This window comes from Hemibagrus wyckioides, linkage group LG16 (assembly GCF_019097595.1).
Source record: "Hemibagrus wyckioides isolate EC202008001 linkage group LG16, SWU_Hwy_1.0, whole genome shotgun sequence".
NCBI classification, from domain to species: Eukaryota; Metazoa; Chordata; class Actinopteri; order Siluriformes; family Bagridae; genus Hemibagrus; species Hemibagrus wyckioides.
Genome location: NC_080725.1, coordinates 5,582,926 through 5,608,488, shown reverse-complemented (window position 1 = coordinate 5,608,488; position 25,563 = coordinate 5,582,926). Strand labels below are relative to the sequence as shown.

The following is a 25,563-nucleotide window of genomic DNA, read 5'->3' as shown; positions in this document are numbered from 1 at the left end:
GTTAATAAAAATTTTGGAATTCATTTCAATACAATTATTAGATTATATATGAATATTCTGAGGTTTTTAGCCAATTCTACACAGAGCACAAAATTCAGTCAAATGTACTTTACTCTTTCCTATCCTCATAGTTTATCTGCAGTGACCATTTTAAAAATAGTATTTAATAACTAGACAGGAAAACACAGAAAAGTCAGATTTCCACATTGTTCCTCGTTCATTTAATAACTCAATTTATTATTCTTCCGAGAGGTGCGCAACTAAATTACAAACAACACAAATTAATCAAGGCAGTTGTTTCACGCCAATCATTTTAAGAAACTCGATCCTCTTTGTAATGTAGTTGTAAAACATGGCAATTCTATTATAGGAGCTGCAGATGGCATCATGTGGGTTGTGCTGTGTCAGCAGCCTGGGTTTGACGTGAGCTTAATGGCTCTCTGGCCTTTTAAATGACCTGTGTTTTACAGTCACCTCCCTGAGCTCTGCTTTTCACAGCCACGATCATCCATTCTGACTGGGTGGATCTTTCCTGTCAAGACCGTGTTGGATCACACCGAGCTGCGAGGAAATGCCAAAAATAAACCCATCAGCCTGACGAGGTGGGGCAGGGTGGGGTGTGGTGTGGGGGACGTTCAATTTTTGTGCTGCTCAGATGCACTCAAAGGAGATCACCATTCAGTAAGCAGATGAGAAATCCATTGAGCGGTGCCATTAGTAAAGTCCCAGACTGTTTGACTCTGTCCTTGCTTGTGTGACACAGACACACACACACACACACACACATGCGCATACATTTGTCTTGACATAATTATTAATGCAGATAATTAATGCTATGCTACATCTAAATTTATGCTTCTGTATAGCCTGATGGCTGCATGCTGACACAGAAGAACAGGACAAGCAACTTCCTTTCCATATTAGAGAGCAGCTGTTGTCTCAGCCAGAGTCCTGGAAAAAGGGCACATGCCCACACACGCACACACATGCACACACAAACACACACACACACACACACATACAGGGAGCAGTATCTATTTAACTGCCACTAGTATATGCAATAATTTATAAATTTCTTTCAGATACATGTATATAATTAAACATCATGAAAAGAAAGACAGTAGAGGGTGTTGTGCTGACATAGCTATAATAGTGTGTGTGTGTGTGTGTGTGTGTGTTCTGTTGATGGGGACAGCATCCTGTTCACACACTGACCTCACAGTGCCATGGGGACAAAGATTCTGGGCTCAATAAGGAAAAACCTAAAGAGGACACTGTAATTATTATATCCTGCTCATATCAGTGTTTGTCAGAATTGTGAGGTGTGTGTGTGTATGTGTGTGTGTGTGTGTGTGTGTACAGTAATACAGTCAACTCCAGGATTCTGCGCACACCATGGAAATGAGCAATTTTTTTAAAGTAGTGTTATTCTTTCTGTGAATCATTACATTACATTTCCAGCACCCACAATTAACAATATTAGTCTAATAATATTCTAATAATGTTTAGAAGGTTTCTAATTCATCTTAGAGACATCTTGTACTATGTCCTAATACAGAACATCTCGATTTCATTTGTATTCATATGTTTGTGCATTTCCTCTTCATCCTTCAGTTCAGACCACTGATTTTCCATTTGATTCAAATCCAGAGACTGAGCGAGACAGACATGGATTATTGTTTGGGGTCATTATCCCTTTTTTTGGAAGATTCACGTCTTAACCTCCTGACAGTTGCAAGCAGCAGAACTCTTGATACCATCAATCTTCATGAAAACCACTGGACCATAAGCTGCAAATCATCAGCAATGCAACAAAGCAGCACATTTTTTTAATGGGTACATGTGCTGTATTCCTGAATCAGCTTGTTATGAAAGTGCTGTCTTTAGGTACTTCTTCTCTTCTCTTCACCATCTCACCTCCCTCATCCTCCTCGCTGTGCTTCCTCATTTCGTCACGTTATTGTGCTTTGTGCTTTTATGAGAACATTTGATTCATTCGGTTGCGGTTATACGTGTCTGTGTGTGTGTGTGTTGGTGTGTGTGTGTGGGTGTGGGTGGGTGGTTGTGGGTGTGTGTGTCTGCATATGGATGGTGTGATCAGGTCTGTTCTTGCCCGCCACTCTCTGATGAGGGAATAAAAAAACAAGTACAGGGACATTTGTTCTTCTCAGGTGTGAAAAGGGGGAATTGATTTTTACCGGATAGTTCTTTTTTTAAAACCAACCGAGAATGCAGCATGAGCTGATCAATCCCCGTGGTACGTGATAACACCTTACCCCAGCACTGAAACATGCACATATTATTGATGCTGACTATTAGGCTAGGTCTGTCCATAAAACTCTAAGTTAATTCAGTATATGTTTTAAGAATGAAAATATATCAATGTACAACAATTTGGATGAAGAAAGATGTTCTTAGATGAAATGGCATCAGTGCTATCAGTGCATTTTCATCAAACAAATACAAAATACAGAGGGAGTATACTGTAAGTGAGTCAGTACTCCAACTGTCTTAAAATATTCAATTAATGTTTGGTCTATGCATATTAGTGTAATCTAAGATGCTTTTCTGGTCACCATGGCTGTAAAGAGTATTTGTGTGAGTTTCCATAGCCCTCATGTCTGGCTATTCTCTTCTGATCTTCTAAACAACGTATTTCCCACTGCCACTCAGTGGAAGTTTTCACACCTTTCAGTGTAAACTCCAGGGACTGATTTGTGTGAAAATGTCTGAGATTAAATCCCCCCCCCATTGTGGCGTTTTATGTGAATGTTAACCTGCATGATTTTTGTATTTTTGTATTATGAATATGCAGGTATTCAAGTGGTCAGTTAATACAATATATTACCAAAGGTTTTTGGGACACCCCTCCAAATCATCCCGAAGGTGTTCTATCAGGTTGAGGTCAAGACTGCCAGTCAGTGCAGGCCAGTCAAGTTCCTCCACACCAAACTCACTCATCCATGTATTTATGAACCATGCTTTGTGCACTGGTGTGCAGTCATGTTGGAACAGGAAGCGGTCATCCCCAAACTGTTCCCACAAAGTTGGGAGCATGAAATTGTCCAAAATGTCTTGCTATGCTGAAGCATTAAGAGTTCCTTTCACTGGAACTAAGGGGCCGAGCCCAACCCCTGAATTCAATGATTTGGAGGGGTGTCCCAAATCTTTTGTCAATATAGTGTATGACAATGTTTCATTTCTTTCAGAAGTAAAGGGTGTAGGGCAGGAGCATGCCCTGGACAGGACACCAGTTCATTGCAGGGCACAATCACACACAGAGTAGTCAGTCTGTGTACAGGGTTTTTGGTGAGTGGGAGGAAATTGGAGTACCCAGAGTGAACATACACAGACAACGCAAGCACATGTGAAATTTCACACTAACAGTAATTGGAGTTAAGGACTGAACTGCAGTGTGTGTGTGTGTATATGAGTGTGTGTTCCCGCGATCCAGTCTGCCTTACCCCATGACTCTCTGATCACACACTCAAACATGCCACCCAGAGAGTGGCACAGCAGAGGTCGTGCACTGATTCCCTCATCTCTCAGCAGCTCTCTCTCACTATGTCTTGCTCTCTCTCTCTCTCTCCCTCTCTCTCTTTCACACACACACACTCTCTGTCATGTTTCTCCATCATGCTTTCGCTTGCCATCTCTTTCTTTATTTCCATATTTATGTGAATGAATTCAGCTACTTTGAATAGACGCATGCAGATCTGGTGTGTGCTTGTGTGTCATATATGTGAGACTGGACCTTCGAGCTGGCTGAATTATTTTTACTGGTCAAACACTATGAGCATGGTCATAGGATTTACATATTGAAAGTAAAGCTTCCAAAAAATTTTTTTTATAAATGCATGGAATTCATGTCACACTTGATTTCACATTTTCCATTATCATTAAATAGGAAAATCAAATTCCATGTTAGAAAAATAATATAAACTCCATTAGACTCTTATTGCAGCCATTTATTTCAGGCTGAGTCTACGATGAGCATTTACAGTCAGTCAGGTAGCGCCAGGTATCTGGACATATGAATAGAACTTGTAAAATATGCATGTGTGCAAAACATGTTCAATACCTTGAAGTCATGAAATGCTACAGAGGCTATAAAAAGGAACCTGATGCTCGATTGGGGAAGTGAAAATGAGGTTGAATGGCTTAGTTATGTTCAATGAAGCAATCAATAATGAACTGCAGCCCTTTCATTGTAAATATTGTACTCCATTTAAAATGTGAAGTTGATTAAGCCGCAGAATAATAAGGACGTCTGAAATAGATCTGCAATCAGGGTTCGAGAAATGTCTGCAATAATGCCAGTATAAAATTTATTATGAAGGCTATGAATATGCAGTGTGGTCAAATATAGTGAAGACTCAGGAGAGGAGAAACAATCAGTCACTGGTCTATTGAGATTAACAGTGGATCGGAAAGATCCATTGGTCACAATCTGCTTTAGTTACTGAGTGGACCAAGTCATTTAACGGACATCTTATCCGTTATCCTTATCTTATCTTATGACATCAATGGTCTTTCCTTGTCTGTCTTCTTCTAGGGACTTTCACCCTGCTTACATATCCCCTGTGTCCATAAGCACAAACACAGATCAATTCATTGTGAACCTCATTATTCCTCTTAGTTAAACGCTGTTTCAGAAAGAAAGAGCCTTTATCTGTCACATAGACATTCTTTCCTTGCATACCCCATCCTTGGAGGTTGGGGTCAGAGCACAAGGTCAGCTATGATACAGCACCCCTGGAGCAGAGAGGGTTAAGGGCCTTGCTCCAGGGAACAACAGAGGCAACTTGTCAGAGCTGGGGTGTGAACCCCTGAACTCCCAGTCAACAACCCAGTGCCTTAACCACTTGAGCCACGACTGCAGCTGGAAGGCCATGGAAAATAACATGAAGTATAAAGCTGAGTCAGTATCTATTATGGGTGCCAACTTCCAAACAATACAATAAGATTTTTTATATTTAAATTCTAATCCAGTACAGCTGCTTTGTGACAATGTCCATTGTTAAAACAATGTACAAATAAAATTGACTTGAATTGAATTTCGAACAAAAATTTGGCAAAACATTTGATATTTGACAAGACTACTGAGTCCACAATAGTACAGTATGATTCAGTCCAGTTGCGTCATTTGTTCAGAATCTCTTCAACTGGAGTCTACTGTCTATGGTCTATTGTTAATCTGCAAATGGTGATGTAGAGACAGAGTATTTTAAGAATCAGAGTTACAGGCAAATGATCTTGCTACCTTGTTTTATTGAATTTTTACACACCAGTTGTCTTTCCATTTCTCAGCACTAATCAGAATTTCAATTTCTAATAAATTATAAATGATAATAATTCTATTTATGATTGTTCCCACTTAATTGGTAGCTGGAGCCTTTTAAATCAATGCATAGATCCAGATCACATGACCTTCTGTTTAGGCAATCAACGCAATAACTCATACTGACATATGTGCGCACACACACACACACACACACACACACACACTCACACACACACACACACATAAAAAGCCTGACATGAATCAGGCTTTTTATAACTAAGGCTCAGTGACAGATGTTCTATCTGTGACAATATGGGGTGATTCCCAGAGGATGGCCAACAGGAGACTCACCCTTACCTTGCATCCCTCCTTCTTTTCTCTTTAATTCAAGCTTTCTTTTCCAGACTGCGTCCCCCCCTCCATCTCCCTTTGTGTTTCCTCTCTCTGTCTCTCTCTCTCTCTCTCACCCTCTCTCCCCCTCTCTCTGTGATTCACACAGAGTACTTACCTTTGAGTGTCAGTCATCTGCTCCCGATCTGAGTACTCACATACATGCTCTGGGAACTATGACCTCATCGCTGATCCCTTTTTCTTTTTTTCTTTTTTTTGTTAAACTTCTTTTCTATCACCGGTGTTCAGTGGAATAAGGACAATGATGTGGAAATCAAATGAAACAAGCTGATCAGGAGACAGGCATAATCTTATTTTGAGTCAGATCAAATAAAGCCACCTCATTTATTTTAGTACATGACATTTAGCCAGTTCTAATGGTAATTACTCGAGTTTCTGTGTGTGTGTGTGTGTGTGTGTGTGTGTGTGTGTGTGTGTTTGGGCCTGCCTTTTAGTGCTGTCCTTTTCTGTACAAAATGTTTTACTGTGTATGACTGATGCTCATCTTTCTCTTTCACACACACACACACACACACTTGTCTTTCTATTGTTATGAGGACCTGCCCCAACATTAGTTACTAATTTAGGGTATGCCTACACCTAAATCCTGCACCTAAATGTCTACAACTAATTGTGGCTCAGTTGTTAGCACTTTTTCCTCACTCCTCTTGGGCTGTATGTTTGATTCTGAGGGTTTCCTCCAGGTTTCCTCGCCCTTCCAAAGACATGTGTGGTAGGCTGACTGGCATTTCTAAATTGTCTGTCATGTGGGAATGGATGTATGTGTGTGTGTGTGTGATTGTGTCCTGCAATGAACTGGTCTCCCATCCACAGTGTCCCCTGCCCTGAGTCCTGTAGGACAGACTTCAGGCCCCCTGTGACCATACATAAAAAGCAGTTTAAAAAAATAGGTGGGTGGATTTCCACTTGTGGACCGGCCAACACTATCAGATATACTCCTGCCACTGTAGGGACATATGCACTACAATAAGATTAAAAAACATCCTTGCATCCCTTGACATATAGTTAAAATGTCTTATAGATATGTTTGAATGCTTAATGCAATACTTCATAAAGTCTTATTCAACCTGGACAAAGATGCCAAGTTGGTGTGACACTTAAATTTGCAAGTGACTCTCAAGTCGCATGAGCAGAATCCCTCCACTTGGCCCATGCGCCTTCAAATTTTTGACAAGACAAAGTTAAACATACGCAAGGTTCATAACGTATTCATTGTATCATATGAGCAGTTATCTTAATTACACAAACGGAAAGACCAGACTCAGAGGCTTTCTCTCACTCCCGTATTCCTCCTCCTCTTCTCCTCCTCTCCCTCCTCCCTTTTCCCTCACTCTCACTCTCATACTTTGGCTCGATCATACCTCCCCCATCTCTCTCTCTCTCTCTCTCTCTCTCTCTCTCGCCTCAGCGGAAGAGAAGATGACGGGATGAGAGGAGATGGATTTTGCGGTGAGATGCAGGGGGAACGGCGAAATTAGCGACGTGTCCTTATTTACGAGCCACTCGAGTCCGCGGGAACACGCTGACCGAGGAGTGTGGGATGAAGAAAAATGAGTGAGCGCGGCGTTTGCTAAAGACAGGTATGTAAAGAGCGCCTTCCTTCTCTCTCTCTCTCTCTCTCTCTCTCTCTCTCTCTCTTCTCTTCATCTCCATCTCCTCAATCCGCGCATTTTCCAGCCTGTTCACGTTTGGCTAGGATTATCTCCGCGGACTGTGAGGAGCAGAAGTGGGGGATGTGTATTACATAACGGCTGACACGTCTCACAAACGACTGGAGCCGAAAAAAAATCGGTCCGGTAATCTAAGAAGTCGCCATTGGCTACCTCCGAAAGCGCGCACTAACCTACTAAATAGCGCGTGCACCTGAAGTGTCGTACTATTTTGACATACTACTTAGTGCAGTAGTGTGCGCCTTCGGACAGAGCCCGTGATCTGTAAAGGTGGAAGGACGCAACAGTCGCAAAAATTCAGGAGTTTAGGATTCTACGCGCTTGGGAGAAAATAAGGGTTGCAGGACCATTTATGTTAGCTGCACGTCTTCTGCTTAACACTGGGTCTTTAGTGATATCTTTCTTAGTGTCTCATTAGGAGAAATATTGTCTTTGTTGGCTTCGGGGGCTGTCGATTAACCTGCAGTCTAGATGATGGCACCTCTTCGCGTAAAAAAAAAAAGGCTGAGGCGAGAACAGTTAGTTATCTCAGCAGTTAGGATATCTTTTGTGACTTAGACAGTCTGTTTTGTGTGTCCTCGTGTAAATAGCTTTTATAGTGGCCCAGTGTGCCCTTTAATGATACGGATATGAGATGGATTGTGAGCTTTTCAATTAAACTTGCTTTTTTCCACCGTTGCCTTCCTGCCTGTTTATGAGGCACGTGTGAAAAATGTGACGGTTTTGGGTTTTGTGTGTGTGTGTGTGTGTGCGTGTGTGTGTGTGACATAGTGTTCTGGATGCGAGCTCTATCCGTCTCCATGGCGACTCGGCAGTCTCTCATTGGAAAGAGTGAAGGGCGCGCGGTTCGGGACAAAACGAGTGCATGGAAAAGGAAGGAAACTAGAGACGAGGCGTATGGACACAGTTGACGTTAAAAGCCCTTTACAATCAGGCGCTTGATGAGAAAGAAAAACAACACAAATTAAACTCTTACGCAATATCAACCTAGTGCTTTGGACAAACTCAACAGAAGGAAAGTCTTCAGACTTAAAGTGTCCACCTTCCACATAAATCCACCCTTCAAAAAAATCAAATTATTTTGGGCTATAGTTAAGACCTAGCCTACAACAGTCACCAAAGGTAGATAAATGTGCCACAGATATCACAATTATGACAAAGAGAACAGCAGTAAAAGGGTGATGTAGAAGCCAGCATTACAGTGAGCTCCAAAACCATTCTGCCTTAAATCTGAGCGGGTCGTGTCTCAATTCATCTCAGACGTGACTGTCTTAGATCATCCTCCTCCTCAGTTTCTCTATTGTGTGACTCCTGCAGTTGCAGCCTGAGGTATGCTTCCTAAAATGTAGAATTGTATCATCCATTAACATGAGAGTTAGAGCCTTATCTAACTTTTCCATTCGTCCCACAATTTTACTCATCAAGAATCACTAGGTCAGTAATTCTGTGATTCTGATTCTGTAGTTTTTTTAAAAATAAAAACTCTTGGTCAATTATACGATAATAACCATAATTGCTGCAGGTAGGCTATACTACTTGAATACTAGAAATGTAAGCAGCAGTTGAAACCTCAACAGTCTCTCATCAGTTATAACAGTGTACTGTATGCCGTGTAAATAGTTTCAGCACCATGGAGAGCACATGGTCCGTTTTGTTCCCACAATTACAGTGTGTACTTAAACATTGCAGGAAAGTGAAAGTGCCTGCTTATCTGATTGTACCTGATTTCCTCTTGGCCTTTTCATTACAAAAAAAGCTCAATGACCAAAAGAAAAGGCACTGTGTCATTGAGCACTTTGATAATGGTTGGTTTGCCTTTTCACATTTCACATGTTTGCCGTTTCAGTTGTTACTGAACATGCCATTTATTCAGGTTCCTCCATGTTCCCTGGATTTACCCTAGGCATTAGACATTAGGCAGCTTGTTCTATTACTGGACTTCTGTGTCCAATTCTTAAGGGATATGCACACAGGCCCAGGTTTCAGTACAGGCTTCCCATGGGAATAACCTACTCATAATTAAATAAAGAGAAATGTGAACTGCCGTGCTAACATCTCCCTCATGTGCTTGTGAGACAAGCTATAATGGGAGTTAAAATGAAAAGTCACATATTATAGCTGCATGCACAGTTGACAGGATTGTTATTTTATTTTATGTCATGAAAGGAGACAATGCAGCATGATGTTTCCCCCTGTGTGTTCAGGCTTTTAAATTGCAGAACAGCTCCATCACTGTTGAATTAACACAGTGTTTATCTAGGTTCAGAGCATTAAAGATGCTGAAACACAAAGTTTAGAGGAAAAAAATATCTTAAATTTGCAAGGAGTTTTGGTTAGTCTTCAGTATTATGTAACATTGCAATATTTAGTCTGGGGAAATTAAATTAGTATATATACTGTATCTTATTTCATTTCACAGGAACATATGAAACAAAACCATTTTTATCCCTATTTTCTTAAAATTTGGTATTTTTGCCTATTTCTAACCACTAGCTTAATCCATTGGCTAGTGATATTGGTAAGAATAATGCCATGCCACCCATGGATCACTGTGGCATTGATTCAAACTAATGATCTAGCCAATCACAGGTATCTCCCTATTTACATAATGATGGCAGTTAATAGACTCCTCCGAGTGCATTCCGCTGCCGTATGATGGTACACGAGCAGCAGCTAGAAAGAGTTAATTGGATGGCTTTACATTTTGGATGAATTGCTTGTTAGACTTCTGTCAATGTCATGCAATAAGAAGAGACTTACAGTAGGGTTTCTTGTAGGGAGTAACAGTGACTACTTTTAGGAGAAAATATAAAAAGAAAAAAAAAAAGTCAGATCAAAAATTTAAGACCATACTCAAAACAGGTACTATATACACACCTGATATTTGAGTTAACTGGAATCTAAACGTAATGCTGTTGTACTAACGCTGCTTGTTCTGGATCACTATAGCCATTAAGGAGAGCCTACGGCCGTAAAGCGCCACTTCACACTGCACACTGTGCATCTGCCGCTTTGCGTGCTGAGCTGGGTGTTGCCATGGAGATGATGGCTGCCTGGATTGCGTTCCCCAGTGAAGGAGAGAATTTTCCGTCCAGTGAACGAGACGCAGGGGAAACATGTGGGACTATCAAACTTGCCAAGTTCTCTAAAGGCGACTGATGGGAGTCTACTCAACAGGGAGAGATTACTGTTATCCTATTACATACTTGTTTGCATTTGAGTCTGCATTTGTATGAAATAGTAGCTTGTAACCAACCGCAGGCAGCTCCAGTAGCCTAACTTGCATAAAATACTCAGAACCTTGATCAGTTTTGCAATAATAATTAGATTTAAACATCACCACTTGCTATGAGTGTCAGATCAGGGCTGTGGTTTACCTGATTCTGTTAATCTAGTATCATGTTTGCTCAAGTTGGCCATGTAACAACAGATAATAACAACATGCTGACCGTGAAAACATCAACTGTTTGTTAGTGTGGTGTTGCCTCAGTGGCATACACCGGCTGAACACAGATTCCTGCACCAACCCCTAATGCTGCTGAACCCTTGACCAGAATACCACAGAGACACTAAGAATGGTTTCATAATCAATATTTAACACAGCAACCACACAGTAACCTACTGAAAGGGAGAGAGAGAACGAGGCAGAGATTTTCGTCAACTGCTCGTTAGTAAAGTACACAAAGGTTGCATTCGGATAATAAAAAGACACATTGCATTATAATCTACAACCTGTCAAAATGATGATTCCACAGCTCTCGTTTTGTTTTGCTGACCACAGCATTGACCCGTTACATGTTACCATGTTATTGCTCGCATGAAGGAAGTGAGCCGTGACAGATCTGCACATGTAACGAATGCATTGTCGTCATGCCGCTCCATACACGCCCGACCTCTGTGATGTGCATGTTGTTTCGTGATGAAAGCCTATTTGGCAGTGTTTTCAGCTCCATGTGGCCGCTTGCTCGACATTTCCAATCTGTTTCTGCTGATTCAGGCAGATCTGGATGAGTGAGCAGTGGAGCCTGAATTATGGCTTTTTTTTTTCCAGACCTGTTTTTTAGACCCTGATGAATAAAGACCAGTGAAGGTGTTTTAAAGCAGTGATGACTCATGTCTAGGTGATAGTTCTGATTAAATGGCTGATGTTTCTTGTCTGAGAGTCTCTCAGTTTGTGATTAGTACACACTGCGCAGAGAGGCTCCCCTCTGCACTCTCTCAGCTGGGGAGGGGAAAAGGAATTAACACTAAAACAGGTGAAAACACACACACACATACTTACACACACACACACATACTTTCTGATAAATAGTACCTGTTGCACACAGGAGCAGGTGTTCACAGGTCTGTGTCTGTATGTACAGGTGTGTTAGTAGGAGTATGTGCGCTGGTCCATTAATTCACCGGGGCTCTAAAGTTCCTAGAGTGTAGATGAGTGCTTTCTCCTTACATTTCCTTACATCATTGCTCTTGTTACAACACATTCCCATGCAAACTGAGATGTCATTAATGTTATGTCCATCACTGTTGAAGTGTCTCACTACCGGAAAGGAGAAATTCTTGCAATTCATGCAAAGGTGCCAGACAAAACTATCTGCCTATCTCTTGGTTTCTCTAAAGTAAAGGTAAATGCATATCTTACCCAAAGACAATAAACAATGCATATAGGCATACACTATTTTTTACAGTGTATGCACAAGCAAGAACACATACACCCACATTCTCCCGTAGTCACTTATAATAGAAATCTGAGATGTGCATGTGTGTGTGTGTGTGTGTTCATGCATGTGCGCTGAAAAATTTTAAGGCCGACAACATTTGTGTTCATACGTTTTGTCCCCTTGAACTTCCTATCCAAATCTACATACCTGAAGGCTTACACAGATTTAGATAACACAAGAATTAGAACACTGACATCAGCAGTTATTTATTACTTACTTGGAATCTAACATCTATTTAACAGTGATTATATCTCCACTTTATTTGGTTATACATTATGTGTAACATCTCCAACCGTACAATATCTAAAATCTAAAAACAGTCATGTCTTAAAAGTGACTCTTGTGCCTGTAAAAGTTTCTGTTTAAATTCATGCCCATATCATACATGTAAATGCGGCTGGACATTTCACATTATGAAATGTTTCCCTGCCTAAAGTTACTCCTGTAATCATTCACTTGATACGACTCTTGATTTTCAGTTCTAAATCTGATATTCTACTGAAGAATTTGATATTCTACTATGCAATCACTTCACCTTTTACTGCTTGCGTATTTTTTTTTAAGTGTCTGACACATGACTGAATGTAAACATCAACCTGCTTATGCGTTTGTTTTGGTTGTTGTTGTTGCTGGTTGTCATAGCTCAGTGCTGTTGTGTGCACAGCTGTCTCAGTCAGTAGGACTGCATGAATCAAGAAGAGGAGATTGTAATATAGATGGGAGCAGCCGATATGACCAGCGTGTGCGTAATGCAGAATATTAACCTGGTCATTTCCCAGCAGGAGGAGTAAGGATTTGTGAATAAAAAAAAACACGACAACGAGACAAGATAAAAAAAAAAACTCGACATAACAAAAAGGCTCACCATCACAATTTGGCAATCAGCTAACGGACTGTTACAGCCAGTACCCCCCTGTGTGATTATTGAACGTGCATACAGAAACAGAATGAGCTCTTTCAGAGATCAGATAGAGGGTCCTGACTGTGGCACTTTGTTAATATAGATGCAACCGGTTTTATGATTGAACCACTCTATGCACACTATCTCTCTGTTCACGAAGGCCTGAGTTAAAGGCTCTTCCAGGCAGAAGAAAACAAAGCTGTCGTGTTCTATTGATCAGAAGTGTAGATTAAACATAGGCATTAACATTTGAGATAATTAAGACACACACACACACAGAGGTGTGTTGATTAAATATGTAAACATTGCAGTTTAAAGCTATAGGCTGTGGATGACTGGAGATGTAGAGATGTTGCAGAGATGTACAGTAGGGTTGAGAATGGCTCAGGGTTTGTGAAGATTGTAGTGTAGGATAAGGCCATATGGCTAACAGTGTAGACACTTGATCATCACACCCATATGTGCTTTTTGAACATCCCATTCCAGATTTATTCCCCCTCTGTAATAATACTTTAAACACTTCCAGGATGGCTTTCCATGCATCAATAAGAAAGTTCATCTCAAAAGTGTTCAGTGTGGATGTGGTCAGGGTTCTGTGCAGGCCACACAAGTTCTTACACTCCTTGGAAAATCTTGTTTTATGCACAAGGACATTGCCATGCTGGAACAGGCCTCTTAGTTCGAAAACTGAGAGGTGAAGGGAAACTGTAATAATGCAGCATACAAACACATTGTATACCAAGATGTGCTTCCAGCTTAGTGGTAAAAGTTTGGGGAAGAACCACATATAGGTGTGATGGTTAATTGTCTATAAACCCTTATTGGTATTTACTTGGCAACATAATTTCGTCCGCTAATGGATGTCAGCTACGTTTTGTAAAACAGCAGGCTTAATCACTGAAGCATGGCTTATAAAAATGACAGGAATAAGTCTTGCTCAAAGGCAATTTTCATAGCACATAAGCAGAGGTACAATGACCAACTGAGGAGAACATCTTCGAAGTACAGTCATATATAATTATTCTATGCATTCTAGTGATGTTTCAAAAAAAAAAAAACCTCTTAGTGGCAAATATGCTTAGCAAATATTTAGTTAAAGCTGAGTAAAATATAGGCCTTATGCACTATATGGTCCATGAGTGATCGGTCCCAAACTGTTACCACACATTTGTGAACCTTCATTAAGGGACCCAAACATGTTCCAGTATCACAAAGCCCCTGTGCTCAGCCTGTACACGAGCTCCATGAAGACAAGGTTTGACAAAGTTGTAGTGGAAAAACTCCTGCACGAAGCCCTGACTTCATCCAAACAAAACACCTTTGGTATTATCTGGAACACTGGCTGCACCCCAGGCATCCTCACCCCACATTAGCACATAAATCTCTTGTGCTCTTGTTGGTAAATGGGCAAAAACACCAGCCACACTACAAAATGTTTACATTTATGGCATTTGGCAGACACCCTTATCCAGAGCAATTTACATTTTATACAACTAAGGGCCTTTTGAACTCATAACCTTCTGATCAGTAGCACAATGCCTTAACCATATCCCTTAATATCTTTCCTAAAAGAGTGTATGTTATTTTAACAGCAAAGCGGCGAAGACTGGGATGTTGAAACACCACAAAGAGGTGTGATGGTCAACGTTTGGCCATACAGTGTATTTTTAAGGTTAATTAATATTTATCCAGGTCAGAGGTACCACTTTGTAGATGCTCACAACTGTTATTTTTGAACTATTTATGATATAAATATTGTGTATCTGGTTTCTTTTATGTAACTCAAGAATTTTTTGATTTTTGAATGATTATTTTGATTTAAATTATTTTATACATCATAAAATTTAACCACACAGTAGATTAATTTGTTACACACATTAAATATATGATGGTGTTTGCAGCTATAGCGTGTTCATGGCTGAGGGTTTAATAGATTCAAATTCCCAAATTAGAAATTTTACTGGTCACATACACAACCATACACAATACAAAATAAAAATCTGTGTAGGTTCAAAACCTAATATACGAGATACTAAGATCAGTAGCAGAAAGAGTATGATTTATTTTGAATAAATTTGTGCAGTTGTTTATGCAATGTAATGCTGTGCAATATCAGACTGATGTAGTGGGTGTTGTGCAAACAAGTCCAAACTCTAGGTTTTCTCTAGCATGTAGATAATCACCCAGGTGAGTGCGAGAACGGGACTAGTTATTATATTTGAGATTTGTAGTGGGAAATATACAGTATGAGGTTAAATCCTATTTAACTGAACCAGAGTTTATTATGATTCAAAGAAAAAAAATATACAGAATTTGATCAATGTAAATATAACTAAAAATCATATAAGATTTAATAAATTGATAAAGAAGGGAAAAATGCTTCAGATGTGATGTAATGAAGTATCACTTTTCCACTGCCATTGAACTTTCTTCCTGTTGGTGGCAGTTGTTTGTGTTTGACGGATTTAATGCAGAGAAATTGGGCTTTAAAGACAGTTGATTTAAGCTCGCAAAGTGATGATTTAACACCAAAATTGCACACGTAGGTATTCAGACCTCAGAGATAACGATGGACATTTGTGCTATTCAGACGCTTCAATGGGATTTGCTCTCACAGAGCAGTTTGCCGAAAGCAGAGGCGTCTCCCAGTTATGCTCAGTTCTGACCTTGGACTTAAGCGTGTTTTCGTTGTGCTATATCAGCTCGAGTAAGGTAAGCGGTATTAAGTCCGGTGCCATTTTAAAGCAGTTTAATATAACCACAATATAACATGCTGAATGTATTTCTCGGGCTAAAAATTTACTCAGAAAAGTACATAATTCCATGTGATGCCAATATTCAGGACATGAATAAGAGATTATTCATTAATTAGTAATATTGTCCACTGAAAGTCAAAAATATGTTTTTTTTACACATGGAGGACATTACGGGAGAAGACATGAATATTTTTCTGGACTTGCTTATGTGAGCTGTCCAAACCTCTGCTGTGATCCTTCACACCGTAGGAATGTTTTCCTTACAGAGAAATGAACTGAATTAGACAAAAACACTGGCATTATTTTATTAACATAATGTCTCAAAATATAAGCATTGTAAAAACTGCATTCTGTGTACACATTACAATTTCAAGATCTCGAGTCTCATGGCATCATTAAATTGTCCACACAAGAAACTATTTACACGATAATAAAAAAAAATGTATTAAAAAAAACCCCTAAATAATAGGAATTGGTGGATCATGTGTTATTTTACAAATGACAGATTAATGAGGTTGGGAACCATAACGTTAAAACAAACCACATTTGCAGAGATAATTAATGTGATCATTACAAATAAAACTATTACAGTTTACAACAAACATCTCCCTCTATTTTTTTCTCCCTGTTTTTTTCTCCTTTTAAAGGCCAGTGTTTGTGTTCACAAGCTGTGGTCTAGACACTATTGAAAACTCTGTTATGGACGCAAGAGAAATCTGGCATCTCAGAGGCGTGAACTACACACAGATGATTTGCATAATCTAAATGGGGTGCCCAGAAATCTGGCTCAAGCAACTGCATAACCTCTCACTGAATTTGCAAAAAATTCCACGCACAAATATTAACAATTCAATGGTCAGTACAGATATTTGCACATTAGTTAATCAGGGCATGAAAACACAGATCCATACAAGAACAGCGGGTCAATAGAATTTTGTTGAGATTAGTGACTCTTCTGGCGTAAAGCTGGTATGAACCATAGGCCTGAGGTAGCATGCCTGTGTATTTCAATGCATTTCAGTGTGTTTCAAGACACAGGAGTTATACAAAACATTACTAGAAAATAACTGGAAATGAAATCTCTTCTGTCCCTTCAGTCATCACTGTCTTTGACAGCGAGAGAGCACATAGTACCTTACCTTCTCATAAAAGACAATCACCATAAGCCATAAATCTTCTTATTATAATGGTATTGCACAGTTAAGAGAGAGAATCACCAGCATAATAAGTAACTTTATGGTTTAGAGGAAGGGACAGAACGGTCAGGTCAGGAAGGGAAGCTGGGGAAACCCTTTCACTGTGTTCTTTTCTAGAAGCTCAAATTACCCCAGAGACTGAATAGTGTCAGAGAAAGTATCCATGAAGATAACACAAATTTATTAGATTTTAATAATGTGCATGCATTCTCCTTTCTCTTCTTACTCGCAAGTAAAGATAATTTTGGTAATGTACAGGTCTAAACCTGGTTCAAGGCAATTACTGTTTTCAAGGTTGTTTTTAATGGCTCCCTTAGAGCACTGTTCTCTTAAAACAGTGACGTGTATAAAAGATAAATGCCAGTAAAAAAAAAAAAAAAAGATATTAGATATCAGTTCAGTGGTGTGCAGAACTAACATGTGATTTGCAGAGGCAAGACAGTGTTTCCAAGGCAACAATGGCATATGTGTATGTACCTTTGACCTCAAATATTTGTTGTGATTGGCCAAGACTGCGTTTGATCATATATTCGATTATGAGCCTGGTTTATTTGTTCTTTCCCTGAATGTCCATGGCCTGATTTGTACTATAAGAAGCCAGCTTTTCTACCGCTTTTTATAATATGAATTTCCAATAATCAGTTGTACTTCTGTAGGAAAGAGTCTTTTGAGTTTCAGTGTCTTCATTTTTGCTGGTTTGAGAGTTGCACTCTGGGAATAGTTTTGCATTTGAAGGTTGTAGTGAGGTTATGCTACACATTAGGTTTGAGAGCTGCAGTGTGGTTATGGCTATGAGTCTGAGAGCTGCAGTGTTGTCATAGCTATACATTTGAGAGCTGCAGTGTGGTCATGGCTATGGGTTTGAGAGCTGCAGTGTGGTCATGGCTATGAGTCTGAGAGCTGCAGTGTGGTTATGGCTATAACTTTGAGAGCTGCAGTGTGGTCATGGCTATGGGTTTGAGAGCTGCAGTGTGGTCATGGCTATGGGTTTGAGAGCTGCAGTGTGGTTATGGCTATGGGTTTGAAAGCTGCAGTGTGGTCATGGCTATGGGTTTGAGAGCTGCAGTGTGGTCATGGCTATGGGTTTGAGAGCTGCAGTGTGGTTATGGCTATGGGTTTGAGAGCTGCAGTGTGGTTATGACTATAACATTGAGAGCTGCAGTGTGGTCATGGCTATGGGTTTGAGAGCTGCAGTGTGGTTATGGCTATGGGTTTGAAAGCTGCAGTGTGGTCATGGCTATGGGTTTGAGAGCTGCAGTGTGGTCATGGCTATGGGTTTGAGAGCTGCAGTGTGATTATGGCTATGGGTTTGAGAGCTGCAGTGTGGTCATGGCTATGGGTTTGAGAGCTGCAGTGTGGTTATGGCTATGGGTTTGAGAGCTGCAGTGTGGTCATGGCTATGGGTTTGAGAGCTGCAGTGTGGTTATGGCTATGGGTTTGAGAGCTGCAGTGTGGTCATGGCTATGGGTTTGAGAGCTGCAGTGTGGTTATGGCTATGGGTTTGAAAGCTGCAGTGTGGTCATGGCTATGGATTTGAAAGCAGCAGTGTGGTCATGGCTACGAGTCTGAGAGCTGAAGTGTGGTTATGGCTATGAGTGTGTGAACTGCAGTGTGGTTATGGCTATGAGCGTGAGAACTGCAGTGTGGTTATAGCTATGCATTTGAGAGCTGCAGTCTGGTTATAGCTATGCGTTTGAGAGCTGCAGTCTGGTTATAGCTATGCGTTTGAGAGCTGCATGAGGAAATGGCTAGAGGTTGGTATCTGCAGTGTAAATATATCTATGTGTTGGATTGGTTTAGAGAGATTGGAGAAAATTGCACATGAAACTGCTGGTCCATTCAACAAGCTGCCATACTCCCAGTGTCCATCATTAAGGCAAAATAATGGTCCTCAATAAAACTCTCTGGACTGCATTCAAAGCCTGGTACCAGCAGTTACACAGTACTACAGTGACTGACATACTTTTCTTCACAATGAGCACCATACACTGTACACGCACCATATACTGTCTAAGCATAGGCAGAATAAAACTTCAAAATAAACAGCCCTTTTTCAGTAAGAAAACACAAGATAGAACAAACCCTATTTGTTCCAAGAGTGTTTAAAAACACCAAGAATCTGATCACATAATGCAGTGCTCTCTGTACCACAAGCTCCACAGTGGTACTATTAGAGTTCTTGCTCTCTCATGCCAGGTCTGTGCAAATTAGGATCTGGAGAGAAAGTGGCCCAAAACAGAGAGACTACATGTGAGCCTTTTCCAATGCTTTTGAACCAAATCAATAAATGGGAGCAAATGTTTGTTGATCCCATTCAATATTTAAGGAAAGAACAATGGTTAACTTTTAAGAGATTTTATTCTATGGTATTTATACTAAGCTTTTAGTGATCTGGTGGTGGGATCTATAGTTAGATATGTGCTCGTATTAAATCTATGTCCTTTTTGGATCACCAAAGTGACTGCTCTATTATAATTATAATAATAATGATAATGATAAATAATAAACAATAAATGTGCTAAGGCTTTGTATATGGATTTATTGTTTGGAAGTAAAACGTAATGAATATACACTGAAGCCTTTGTGAAACATTACACATTCTAACCAAATTGAGCCATTAACTACTAGTCAAAATTAGCTAGATAGAACTACCCTACCCATATTTGATTAAATAGATGACATGTTTGGATGGAAAGCATGAGTAATTTTTAACACAAAATTAAACTCGAAGGGTTGTACTTATCTTTGAAACTTAAGTCTAATGTTTATGTTGGGAATATTACTCATATTCAGAGATCAGTTGCATATGGTCAATTTATTTATTCAATTTATTTAATTTAATTTTATTTTATTTATTTACTTTTTTAACTTTATTTATTGTTTTTCCTTTTTTGATCAGATTCAGATTTTGCAAATCATCTGCAATGATCAAGCCCTCTTGTAAGTCACTCTGGATAAAGGCATCTGGCAAACACCATAAATGTAAATGTACATGGACATGCATTTCACACCTCTATGTTTATTGAGTAGCAGTGTCCAAGATGGGATTTGTTATGTGAAGGTTATCACCTTTAAACACATGAACTTGTCTTGGAATCCAAAAACAAATGGGAAATGAAAAAGCAATTTTTATGAAGCTCAGATTTATTTGCAAACACATAACATTGGATTAATTACATGGAAGATCCCCAGCAGCCCACAACAGAGACCTATTAGCTAGGCAGCCATGAAGCAACTACATTTGAATATGATAATTGGAGAACATTAATCTGTCTACTGAATTTAGTTGTTATTCTTACACCAGCAGCAAGGGTCTTTGGTTATATTGGAAGCACCAGAGCTGGGGAATGTAAAAAGACAAAAACCTGTTTCACTGTTTGGATATAAAATGCAAATGCCTGTTATAATGTATAAGCTATAAAGAGAATGTGCAAACGATATAAGAGAGCCTCAGATTATAATGCATTTTATGTTTTGGTACATTTATGTTTTTAAATGTATGATTTCTAGATAGAACATACATGGGCACCTACAAAGGTTAGTTTTTGTATCCTTATATTACATTTTTACATTTTCTTTCAGACATGTTTTGATAAGAACATCCATACTCACAGTTTTGAGGGCCAAGTGACACCTCACAGGAAGAGTCCACACTGTTTAAACAGCCGATCAGATGAAACCCAGCAGTCATATGTGGTCCTATGGATCCCTTCAGAGATCCCTTCTGAGATCAAATGAAACAATTCAGTACAATAGGCTACAATATGAGCTTGGCCCAGCTGGAGCAGGCTTGCTATTATCTGTTTTTGACAGAACCAAAAAGTGTGATAAGTGTCATATGGCAGCACCCTTTTGGTTTTGAAATTTCATCATAAATCTGATTATACTGATAAGAAATGTTTTGTATCAAACACAGGACCAAAAAAAATCAAGAGAGTGTTGCACATGACTTTATTTTACGTCCAGCCTAGAATGACAATGTGTGTGCTTCAACAGAAAAGAACCAGGTTAATGGATTCTGAACAGATTTCACTCTGAAGCCTCCTGTTTGTAGAATCTTCTTCAGTTGTTCTAGAGAAAGAAAACTCAGGCGTTTTTTTACAGTGTATCTATAGCGTAATATTATCATTTATATATAAGAGTAACTCAAATGTACCTCATATATATATCTGGAGTATTTCTCTATCATATCTGCACTACTTTTCTTGTTTTGCTGACTGTTCTCACACATATGTCTGTATACCTCTGTAAGGCAATGTAGTTTTTGCTGTTCTATGGCCCACCGTGATTTCTGATTCACTGCAGCACTAAAACTGGCAGCAGCCTTGCACGTGGGGGATGATATTTCAAGTATGCCATTTCACTCCAGCCAATTATATAACTGAAGAGAATCTAGCTGGCAATCAAATTACTCTTTTTTTACTCCAGGTTGCATGAACATATTTCTAATTAGCAGTTAACTGAAAAGTATATGGGACGTTCTGTGAATATACCATCACCCAATCACACCCTCTAGCAATCATACATAGTATCATCAAGGTGGGTGGTATAGGGTTTACCTGAGGTTAAAAAGTGTGTATCCCAAACACTGGGCATGATAAGGAAATACACAGGGAGCTGAGAGGTATTATTATTATTATTATTATTATTATTATTATTATTATTATTATTATTATTATTATTATTATTATTATTATTATTATTATTATTATTATTATTATTATTATTATTATTATTATTATTATTATCATTATTTAACATGGCTGGAAAATCCAGCAATGGCTTCTGTCATTGCCTGAGTCTTTACATGCTGTACAAACTGCAGAAATTGCTTTATCTTATTTTAGCTTTACCTCATTAACTGGTTGTAGAGAAGGTACTGGAAAATATTAGCATTCAACTGAATGAAAATTAGGAACATAAGTAAATGAGCTTGGCCCAAAGAAATGATTCAAAATAAAAAGTTTTCAACTTCATTAGCCTATGGAGTTACTTTTATGCCAGAAGAAATAAAGAAAATATTGATTATTAAAATATCTTGGAAACATGAATCGCAAAAAAAACATTTATTTATTTATTTATTTATTTATTTATTTATTTATTTATTTATTTATTTATTTATTTATTTATTTATTTATTGTTAAATGTTTTGCTATTATGGCTGATGAATTGTTTCTAGATTTCAAAGCTAACTGCTAAAGCAAAAAAAAAAATTGTAAAATGAAAATAAAAATTAAAATAGAGTGTTAAAGGAGCAGGTAATTTTTTTTAGATACTATTTCTTATTTATTTACATTCTTTTTATATTTCTTACAATTTTCTGAATTTGTCAATTCTGATACCTTGATATTTAACATATTCCTTGTGGATCTTATGTTTATTTAATGCTTTTGGCGCATAATTGACTTCATACCACACAAGGTATTTTCCCCTGAAAAACCTGCAATAAGCAGGAATTCAGATCAGAGCAGGGACGCCTTTAAATCTGCAGACTGGTTTCTGCCATTTAAATGTAAATAGCCAATGTGAATAGCCAGAGTGAATTTATCTGCAATCCCCAATACCACCGTCAATCAGCTTAAGCCTTCAGAAAGGTTCACTGAAAGTGGCAATATTTTACCTGGGAACACACCGGCCAACGGGGCAAGAAATTGAATCTGAAATTAAAAAGGAACAAAAATTGCACAGTACTGTCAGTGATTTCTATCCTGCTTTAGATAAATATATCTGTATATGTCCACACTGGCAGAACAACAGCTCTGATGTAAGATGTAAGTTGAATGGACTCTTCTGCTTAACACAGAAGGTCAGAGAAATAACCGAAATCACAAGAGAGGCTGGGAGCTTCTGGAATGAAGAACATTTGTACCTTTTTTTATTTGTTTGTATGAGTGTGCCTATGAGTGTGAGAAGAGCGACTGCATGTGTAATGCAATTACAGCATGTGTTCAGCGTGCTAGTGTGTTCCTCTGTTTCTGCATAGACAACAGCTATGGAAATGTGCTCATTCACTCTCCTCACTGCATCTGGCCGCACCTTTTCAGTGGCTTCATGAATATTAGCAAATTTTTTTTTTTATTATTTATGCCATCCATTTGGACAGCACAGTGACTAAGCGGCCGAGACAAAGCATATTGTCCGAATCTGAATAAACACGCCAGTTCTTTGAAATAAAATGTTAGGAAAAGAGGCCTTGTGAGCACCATGTGGTTCTTTTTCCTTGCTCATGAGCTGTTCTGCTCGTTCTCCAGCTGTTGTGGATTAATCATCTCGTCCATGGAAAGATGGAGAAATTTGAAATCATTTGAAGTAATAATACATACATGATAAATTGTCAGAGGTGAGGTTTGAATCTGTCACTTGTCTGCCATCTGCTTGCTATGTGCTCTCTGCAGGAAAACTGCCCCGATATACGAGATGAGGTACAGAAACATGTTGTGGGGATGTGATAGAGATAACGTTTGAAAGTGAGTTATTACAAAGCAGTAATAATGTAGCTGATACTGTAACACTGATTTGTAACAGTATGTTGTAACACTATTACAGAGTGCTGTTATGAAGCAGTGTTACAGTTTATTGTTACTAAGCTGTGTTACAGAGTACTGTTATAAAGCAGTGTTACAGAGTGTTTTTATAATGCAGATTCACAGCATGATGTTATAGGGTTGCAGAGTACAGCTATAAAGCAGTGTTGCAGAGTGCTGTTATAACACACTGTTACAAAGTGCTGTTATAATGCAGTGTTACAGAGTGCTGTTACAATGCAGTGTTACAGAGTACTGTTATAAATCATAGACACAAAGTGTTTTTATAATGCAGATTTACAGCATGATGTTATCAAACAGTGTTGTAGAGTAGAGATATAAAGCAGTGTTGCAGAGTGCTGTTATAACACAGTGTTACAGATTGCTGTTATAATGCAGAGTTACAGAGTGCTGTTATAATACAGTGTTACAGAGTGCTGTTATAATGCAGAGTTACAGAGTGTTGTTATAATACAGTGTTACAGAGTGCTGTTATAAAGCAGTGTAACAGAATACTGTTATAATGCAGTGTTACAGAGTGCTGTTATAAAGCAGTGTAACAGAATACTGTTATAATACAGTGTTACAGAGTGCTGTTATAACGCAGTGTTACAGTGTACTGTTTTAATGCAGTGTTACAGAGTGCTGTTATAACGCAGTGTTACAGTGTACTGTTTTAATGCAGAGTTACAGAGTGCTGTTTTAATGCAGTGTTACAGAGTGCTGTTATAACGCAGTGTTACAGTGTACTGTTTTAATGCAGAGTTACAGAGTGCTGTTTTAATGCAGTGTTACAGAGTGCTGTTATAACGCAGTGTTACAGTGTACTGTTTTAATGCAGTGTTACAGAGTGCTGTTATAACGCAGTGTTACAGTGTACTGTTTTAATGCAGTGTTACAGAGTGCTGTTATAACACAGTGTTACAGAGTGCTGTTATAATGCAGTGTTACAGAGTGCTGTTATAATGCAGTGTTACAGAGTGCTGTTATAATGCAGTGTTACAGAGTGCTGTTATAATGCAGAGTTACAAAGTGCTGTTATAATGCAGAGTTACAGAGTGCTGTTATAATGCAGTGTTACAGAGTGCTGTTACAATGCAGAGTTACAGAGTGCTGTTATAACGCAGTGTTACAGAGTGCTGTTATAATGCAGAGTTACAGAGTGCTGTTATAATGCAGTGTTACAGAGTGCTGTTATAATGCAGAGTTACAGAGTGCTGTTATAATGCAGAGTTACAGAGTGCTGTTATAATGCAGAGTTACAGAGTGTTGTTATAATACAGTGTTACAGAGTGCTGTTATAATGCAGAGTTACAAAGTGCTGTTATAATGCAGAGTTACAGAGTGCTGTTATAATGCAGTGTTACAGAGTGCTGTTATAATGCAGAGTTACAGAGTGCTGTTATAATGCAGAGTTACAGAGTGCTGTTATAATGCAGAGTTACAGAGTGTTGTTATAATACAGTGTTACAGAGTGCTGTTATAAAGCAGTGTAACAGAATACTGTTATAACGCAGTGTTACAGAGTGCTGTTATAACGCAGTGTTACAATGTACTGTTTTAATGCAGTGTTACAGAGTGCTGTTATAACGCAGTGTTACAGTGTACTGTTTTAATGCAGTGTTACAGAGTGCTGTTATAACACAGTGTTACAGAGTGCTGTTATAATGCAGTGTTACAGAGTGCTGTTATAATGCAGAGTTACAAAGTGCTGTTATAATGCAGAGTTACAGAGTGCTGTTATAATGCAGAGTTACAGAGTGTTGTTATAATACAGTGTTACAGAGTGCTGTTATAAAGCAGTGTAACAGAATACTGTTATAATGCAGTGTTACAGAGTGCTGTTATAACGCAGTGTTACAATGTACTGTTTTAATGCAGTGTTACAGAGTGCTGTTATAACGCAGTGTTACAGTGTACTGTTTTAATGCAGTGTTACCGAGTGCTGTTATAACACAGTGTTACAGAGTGCTGTTATAATGCAGTGTTACAGAGTGCTGTTATAATGCAGAGTTACAAAGTGCTGTTATAATGCAGAGTTACAGAGTGCTGTTATAATGCAGTGTTACAGAGTGCTGTTATAATGCAGAGTTACAGAGT

General features: G+C 38.9%; 1 protein-coding gene across 1 annotated transcript in view; it reads left to right on the top strand.

The window, feature by feature from the left end:
* Positions 1–7,027: 7,027 nt before the first annotated feature.
* kcnj6 (potassium inwardly rectifying channel subfamily J member 6) overlaps positions 7,028–25,563 on the top strand; it is a 66,564-nt gene continuing 48,028 nt past the window's right edge. Inside the window, exon 1 of the mRNA XM_058412793.1 lies at positions 7,028–7,275. The gene's annotated coding sequence lies outside the window, so the exon portion shown is untranslated. The remainder of the gene's footprint in view (positions 7,276–25,563) is intronic.